Here is a 7,853-nt window from a genome sequence, read left to right as displayed (position 1 = left end):
TGATTTGCATTTCTATAATTATTAGAGATTTAGAACACTTTCTCATGTGCTTATTGATACTTTTGATTTCTTTATCTGAAAATTGCCTATTCATGTGCCTTGCCCATTTATCAATTGGGCAATGGCTTGATTTTTTATACAATTGATTTAACTCCTTGTATATTTGAGTAATTAGACCCTTGTGAGAGTTTTTTTTTAAAGATTTTTTCCCAATTTGTTGTTTCCTTTCTGATGTTGGTTGCATTGTTTTTGTTTGTACAAAAGCTTTTTAGTTTTATGTAATCAAAATAATTTATTTTACATTTTGTAATTTTCTCAAACTCTTGCTTGGTTTTAAAATCTTTCCTTTCCCAGAGATCTGACAAGTATACTATTCTGTGTTCACTTAATTTATTTATACATTCCCTCTTTATATTCAAGTAATTCACCCATTCTGAATTTATCTTGGTGTAGGGTGTGAGATGTTGATCTAAACCTAATCTCTCCCATATTGTTTTCCAATTTTCCCAGCAGATTTTGTGAAATAGTGGATTTTTGTCCCAAAAGTTGGATTTTGGGGGTTTATAATACACTGTCTTGCTGAGGTCACTTACCCCAAGTCTATTCCACTGATCCTCCCTTCTCTCTCTTAGCCAGTACCATATTGTTTTGATGATTGCTGCTTTATAGTATAGTTTAATATTTGGTACTGCTAGGCCCCCTTCCTTCACAGTTTTTTCATTATTTCCCTTGTTTCTCTTGATCTTTTGTTCTTACAAATAAACTTTGTTATAGTTTCTTCTAATTCAGTAAAAAAAGTTTTTGGTAGTTTGATAGGTATGGCACTAAATAAGTAAATTAATTTGAATAGAATAGTCATTTTTATTAACTTAGCTCATCCTACCCATGAGCAATCAATGTTTTTCCAATTGTTTAGATCTAGTTTAAATTATTTGGAAAGTGTTTTGTAGTTGTGTTTGTATAATTCCTGTGTTTATTTTGGTAGATAGATTCCTAAGTATTTTATATTGTCTAGGGTGGTTTTAAATGGTAATTTTCTTTTTACCTCTTGCTGCTGTGATGTGTTGGAAATATATAGAAATGCTGATGATTTATGTGCATTTATTTTGTATCCTGCAACTTTGCTAAAGTTGATTATTTCTACTATTTTTTTAGTTTATTCTTTAGGATTTTTTAAGTGTACCATCATATCATCTACAAAGAGTGATAGCTTAGTCTCCTCCTTGCTTATTTTAATGCCTTCAATTTCTTTTTCTTCTCTAATTGCCACTGATAGTGTTTCTAATACAATGTTAAATAATAGAGGTGATAATGGGCATCCTTGTTTCATGCCTGATCTTACTGGGAAGGCTTCTAATTTATCCCCATTGCATATGGTGCTTGCTGATGGTTTTAGGTAAATACTGTTTATTATTTTTAGGAAAGGTCCTTCTATTCCTATAATTTTCAGTGTTTTCAATAGGAATGGATGCTGTGTTTTGTCAAAGGCTTTTTCAGCATCTATTGAGATACTCATGTGATTTTTGTTTGTTAGCTTGTTGATATGGTCAATTATGTGGATGGTGTTCCTAATGCTAAACCATCCTTGCATTCCTGGTATAAATCCCACCTGATCATGGTGGATAATCCTCTTGATCACTTGCTGGAGTCTTTTTGCTAGTATTCTATTTAAGATTTTTGCATCTATATTCATTAAGGAGATTGGTCTGTAGTTTTCTTTCTGTTTTTGATCTCCCTGGCTTTGGAATCAGTACCATATTGGTGTCATAAAAGGAATTTGGTAGGACTCCTTCTTTGCTTATTATATCAAATAATTTATATAGTATTGGGATTAGTTGTTCTTTGAATGTTTGATAGAATTCACTTGTGAATCCATCAGGCCCTGGCAATTTTTTCTTAGGGAGTTCTTTGATGGCTTTTTCAATTTCTTTTTCTGATATGGAATTGTTTAGGTATTCTATTTCTTCTGCTGTTAATCTAGGCAATCTTTCTCTTTTGTTGCTCTTGTGGCTGGCTTGCCATTGTTAACCCAGTGCCCTCTCAGCTTTATCCTCATGTCCAGGGTCTGTCTGTACTCGTTAGGCTCCTGAGGTCTCAGGTCTAGTTGTTCTCAGGGTTAAGCCTCCTGGTGGTCCCCTTGCTTGTTCCTCTGCCCAAAGCTCCTTCAACAGACTCAGGGTGCTGCTTCCACAGTCATGCACCCCTCTGCACTGGGTCTCTACCCAAGGTCCATGCAGGAAAGGTTAAGCAGCTGCTTTTTACTCTGCTGCCATCTTAACCCAGAAGTCTATATTGTTCTTTGAGAAAAAAAAAACCTAAACCTGTTCCTTTCTCAAAATTTTCTATTCCATTTAACTAGAAAACTTTTACTTTACATTTTTATATGTTATTTTATCTAATTCCCATTTAGGGGAATATCATACCTATATTATAGTTTCACCACTATTTTTTTCTAAGACTTTTTTCATATATATGTTCTATTAAGTTAATAGGTTTAATATTGTACTTACATAACTTCTACTACTTATTTGCCTTGATTATTGAAATTTACTGTGGAAAAAAAGAAGGAAATAGGTACATAATATCATACGTCATAACAGGAAAAATCTCCCTTTATTCTGTTTGATTCTAGGCATGAGTCATATCTGACAGCCAATAATATAATCACAGGGTATCAAAATCAAGTCTCAGGATTAACCAGATGAGGAAATATCCTGTTCAGAAAAGAATTAGAGCAATAGGGAAACTGAGTCAAGGATGCAACTATTATCCACACTAAAGTTGTCCCCCCAAAACTTTTCCCAGGAACAAAATTTGGACATCCATTTGTAACACTTTTCAGACTACAGCACACACCATTTTCTACTCTTGTCTTAATGACACTTTAAATAACTATCCCTATAATCAAAACTCAAAACAATAGTACATTGTAGTCCCAAGAATTTTACCTAAAATATATATACTTTATATTTTTGCAGATGCTAGTTTTCTATTTCTTTTAATACTGAATTTTATAGGCATGGTGTGCATAGTCAATTATGATAACTACACATTCTCTCTTTCCCACCTCCCCCAGTTTCTCCTCCACTGTGAATGCTCTTGCATGTCTCTTTTATATGTAATAATTCATCTCATTATATTTTTCCCTTCTCCTGCCTCTCAATACATTTCTCTTTCTCATGCCTTGATTTAATTTAATTTTTTATATTATCCCATCATACTGAACTCATACCCTCACCCTCTGCCTATTTGCCTAATTGCCCTAATATTAGCAAAGTTCTTTGGTGTTATAAGAAGTATCTCCCCATTTTAGGGTATACACAGTTTAACTTTATTGACTGTCTTTTGATTTCTCTTACCTTTTTACTTTTCTACACTTCTTTTGAGTCTTGCATTTGAGAGTCAGATTTTCCATTCATTTCTGGAATGTTTGAAAATCCTCTGTTTCATTGAATACTCAATTTTCCCCATGAAGGATTATGATCAGTTTTTCTAGGTCAGTGATTCTTGATTGAAGTCTTATCTCCTTTGCTTTCTGGGACATCATATTTCAGGCCCTCCTATCTTTTAATGTAAAAGCTGCTAAACTTGTGTTATCCTGATTGTGGATCCATAATATTTAAATTGTTTCTTTTTGACTGCTTGCAATATTTTTTCCTTGATCTGAGAGTTTTGTCATTTGGCTATAATGTTCCATGGGAGTTATCCTTTTGGAATTTCTTTCAGGAAGTAATTGGTGGATTTTTTCCATTTCTATTGTGTCCTCTAGCTATAGAATATCAGAACAATTTTCCTTAATAATTTCTTGAAAGATGATATGTAAGCTCCTTTTTAGATCATGGCTTTCAGGTAGTCTAAAAATTCTTAGATTATCTCTTCTGAATTTATTTTTCAGGTTAATTGGTTTTTTTCCCCATGAGATTATTTGATATTTTCTTCTATTTTTTTCATTCTTTTTATTTGGTTTCATTGTTTCTTGATATCTCATGGAGTCATTAGCTTCTATTTCCCCTGTTTCAATTTTTAAGTCATGACTTCTTTGAGTGAGCTCCTGTATCTATTTTTCCATTTCAACAATTCTACTTTGTAAAGGGTTCTTCCTCAGTGCATTTTGCGCCACTTTTCCAAAAGAACTAATTCTATCTTTCAAGAAGTTTTTCTTTTTTTCAGTCATTTCTGTATCCCTTTTTTCATTTGGCCAGTTCTGGTTTCTAAGAAGTGCAAGATTTAAATTAATGTCCAAACCTCCAAGTATTATATTTTTAAAGTTTATTAATAACCACTTGAAGTAGAAAGACAATAAACTAAAGAAATAAAAGTTCAAACCTAATTATCTAACAAAAAATAAACTACATGAGTAAAACTCTCCTGCCTCTCACCTCACACCACCTCCACAAAATGCAATCAGCCGAAGAGAGGGAGAGCAGCGGGGCTACACAAAACTTATATTCTTCCTACATCAGCATGTAACGTGAGAAGGAAAGTGGGATGTTGGGAAATGAAGTCCAGGGAAGCAGGTTATAGTTATACAATCCTCCTTGTGATTCCCATGGGAAATGAGCATGTAGAACTCTCCCAGATTTACATGCCTAGTTTCCCCATGGAATCAGAACACATAAACAACATATATCTCTAAGGATCTTTAACTGGAGGTACATACAATATTGTACTATCTAAACGGAAATCACAATAATTTGGGGATAAAAGGGAAAGAAAAGAGAAAGAAAACAAAACTAATAATTGCTAGGAGCATTTACAAAACATCAACTAGGGGGCAGTCCCCTTTGGTTTAAGAGTTTACATTAAAAATAAATGCATTCAACCCCCCCACCCCAGTTCACTTTCACTATATCCCAAAGTTTATTTGGGATCTTTGGGTGTAGTGTGAGGTTTCTGCGGCATTACCATGGAGCCTTCTTTAAATAGTTCATTTTCTTTATTCAGGGAGGTAAGTTTCTTATCCTAAAATTACTCTCAAACAAAAAAAAATTATAAACCTAGAATTTTATGGCAATTATACAATCCCCCTCAGGAAGGTATTGACAAACATATGGATCACCCAGGGATACATGGCTGAGTTATGAGGTTTGAGAATCAATTGTTAAAAGGAAGTAAAAAAAATTTAAAAAAATAGAAGAAAAGAAAAAAAATCAAAATGAAATAGTATATAAAAATTCTGAGTAAGCAATAATAAGCCCATAACAGGTCCTTCAATCAAGCCCCAATAAAGTGATTTACGTCCCACAAGCCTATAGGACCATAGCAGCAATATGCACTTACCCATTCAATAGCCAGAACTACAGAAAAATGCCACATTATGAAAGAGAAAGAAAAAGGACTAGATTTTGAAGAAGGTGGGAAATATCATTTGCTGGTCTGATTTTACCTTCACTCTCAGGGATACGGGAGCCAAAGTTGTAACCAAACTGAGGTACTTTGTCTGAATCTGGCACAGGGAAATCCTGTGTCTGATGTTGTCAACCAGCTACTTCTTTCAATCCCCAAACAAGTCCTCTGTCTTGGTGCAGATTCTTATCAATCCCACCAGGATTGGTTGGTCTCCTTGACCTTGTGCTTCTTGGCACTGTATAATGACTCTTTTATGATCCCTTCTCCTGGAATCAGACACAATCATTAATTAAAATCCTGTGATATTTATCAATCAATGGCAGGTTTCCAAAATCTAAAGCAGTGATTCCCAAAGTGGGGGCCACTGCACCCTGGTGGGTGCTGCAGCAATCCAGGGGGGCAGTGATGGCCATAGGTGCATTTGGGCGCAGTGAATAACTGTAAGGGGGTGGTGATAATATAAAAGAAAGAAGAGAAGATTTAGAAAAATTGATTTAGGTATTCCGCTCATAACACTTAATTTTTCTTTGAACAACGTACTGGACGTTGGCTCGGTTTCACATATTCCCTCACTTGCATTGAAGTATGTGCAATCATGCGCTGCTACTGTTCATATGGTGCCACTGAATTGCTATTCCAAAACACATGAGCACAACGAGCATTGCTGCAGATAATTGCCACATATGCGATTGGTCAATCTCAAGGCCAAAGCCTGGACTGGCAGCAGTAGTACTGGCTACTGGCACTACTACCAGCAGATTTTGGAGCATGCTATGACTCAGGAGATTTCCCATAATTGTTACACATAATATAACTCAAAGGAAGGTTAGATTTTTGTGATATTGTGACAAGTTAAAGTTAACTAACAAATAGTGCGACTATAATTGGTGAGTATTATTTATTTATTTTGTAAGAATTTTATGAGCTTTACAATTAATTATATCATGTTTATTTATTTCATTGGTATTTATTTTAGTTTGTTTTTTACAAAAATATTTCAAAAAATTACTAAAAATTATTAAAAACACCTCCATAAAAATTTTATTTTTTCTTTCTACAGATAATAATGGCTCAACCAAAGAAAAAATGTATTGTAGACAATATAATATTGAATATTTGAAATATGGCTTTATTGAGTCACCTGTAAACAATACATTACCAATGTGGCTGCTTTGCCAGAAAGGTTTATCAAACGAAACTATGAAGCCTTCCAAACTACAAGAACATTTGACTAAAATTTATGGTGATAAAAAAGATAAGGTTTTATCTTATTTTTGGAGGTAAATTAAAAGAAAAATTTATCAGACAACATACATTGGCAAAACTCTTTTCAAGCGCAACCACACAAGATGGCTTCTTCCAATATTTCATTAATGATTGCGAAATCGGGAAAAACTCATACTATTGGTGAAGAACTAATTATACCGGCTATAAGTGAAGTAGTACGTACTGTGTTACACAAGCCAGCACCTGATATTATCAAAAAATTTCACTGAGCAATAATACAGTGCAAAGAAGAATTGATGAAATGGTTCAAGATGTTGAAGATTCATTGTGTGGATATTTAAAAACATCTCAGTTTTCTATTCAACTTGATGAGTCAACTTTGCCAGGAAATGAAACTTTACTTTTAGCATACATGTGGTTCACAAAGGAGGAACAAATTTGCCAAGAATTATTATTTGCAAAATATTTGCAAACTGATATTAAGGGAGAATCAATATTTCATGCATTTGATGAGTTTTTTAAAGAAAAAGAAAAGCCTCTGAGTAATATCTTATCAGTAGCCACAGATGGTGCTCCAGCAATGGTAGGGCACTATAGAGGTTTTCTTGTATATTTAAAAAAGGAGGTGCCGAATGCATTCACAGTACACTGTATCATCCATCGTCAACATCTAGTTGCCAAAAATTTAAGTGCACGCCTACATAATTCATTACAATATGTAATTAAAGCTATCAACACAATCAGAAGCAAATCATTGAATGACAGATTATTTAAACAGCTTTGTATTGAAAACAATGAAGAATTTAATCGTTTGCTGCTTTATACAGAAGTTGGTTGGTTGTCAAAGGGTGCCTGTTTAGATAGGTTTTATAAACTGTTTAACTTGGTGCTGGAGTTCTTGAAATATAAAAATGATGCTTTATAATCCAATTTAATTCAATCAAAATGACATCACTTACTTGATAGACTTGTTTCAAAAATTTAATGAAAGCAATCTTCAGCTTCAAGGTGATGAAGTGAACTTAATAAAAACAAAATCGGTTATTTCTGTATTTATGACAAAACTTCTGTAGAAGTGAAACTTTGGATGAGGGGAATTCAGCCAGTTCTGAAATTTATCAGGAGAAGAAAATAAAGATGAATTTTCTTATTGTGAGCACTTGGATGCTCTCCATTTGGACTTTAATCAACGAATTAATGATATTTTGAAAATGAACATACCTGATTGGATTTTGGATCCTTTTTCAAGTGCAAACACCAAAGAATCTCCACAGTTA

General features: G+C 33.8%; 1 pseudogene; it reads left to right on the top strand.

Annotated features, from left to right (window-relative positions):
* Positions 1–6,032: 6,032 nt before the first annotated feature.
* LOC123246590 lies at positions 6,033–7,501 on the top strand (annotated as a pseudogene).
* Positions 7,502–7,853: the final 352 nt, after the last annotated feature.

Source organism: Gracilinanus agilis, chromosome 4, assembly GCF_016433145.1.
Source record: "Gracilinanus agilis isolate LMUSP501 chromosome 4, AgileGrace, whole genome shotgun sequence".
Lineage (NCBI taxonomy): Eukaryota > Metazoa > Chordata > Mammalia > Didelphimorphia > Didelphidae > Gracilinanus > Gracilinanus agilis.
Note: the sequence above shows the minus strand (reverse complement) of the source record. Positions and strands in the feature narration are given on the sequence as shown.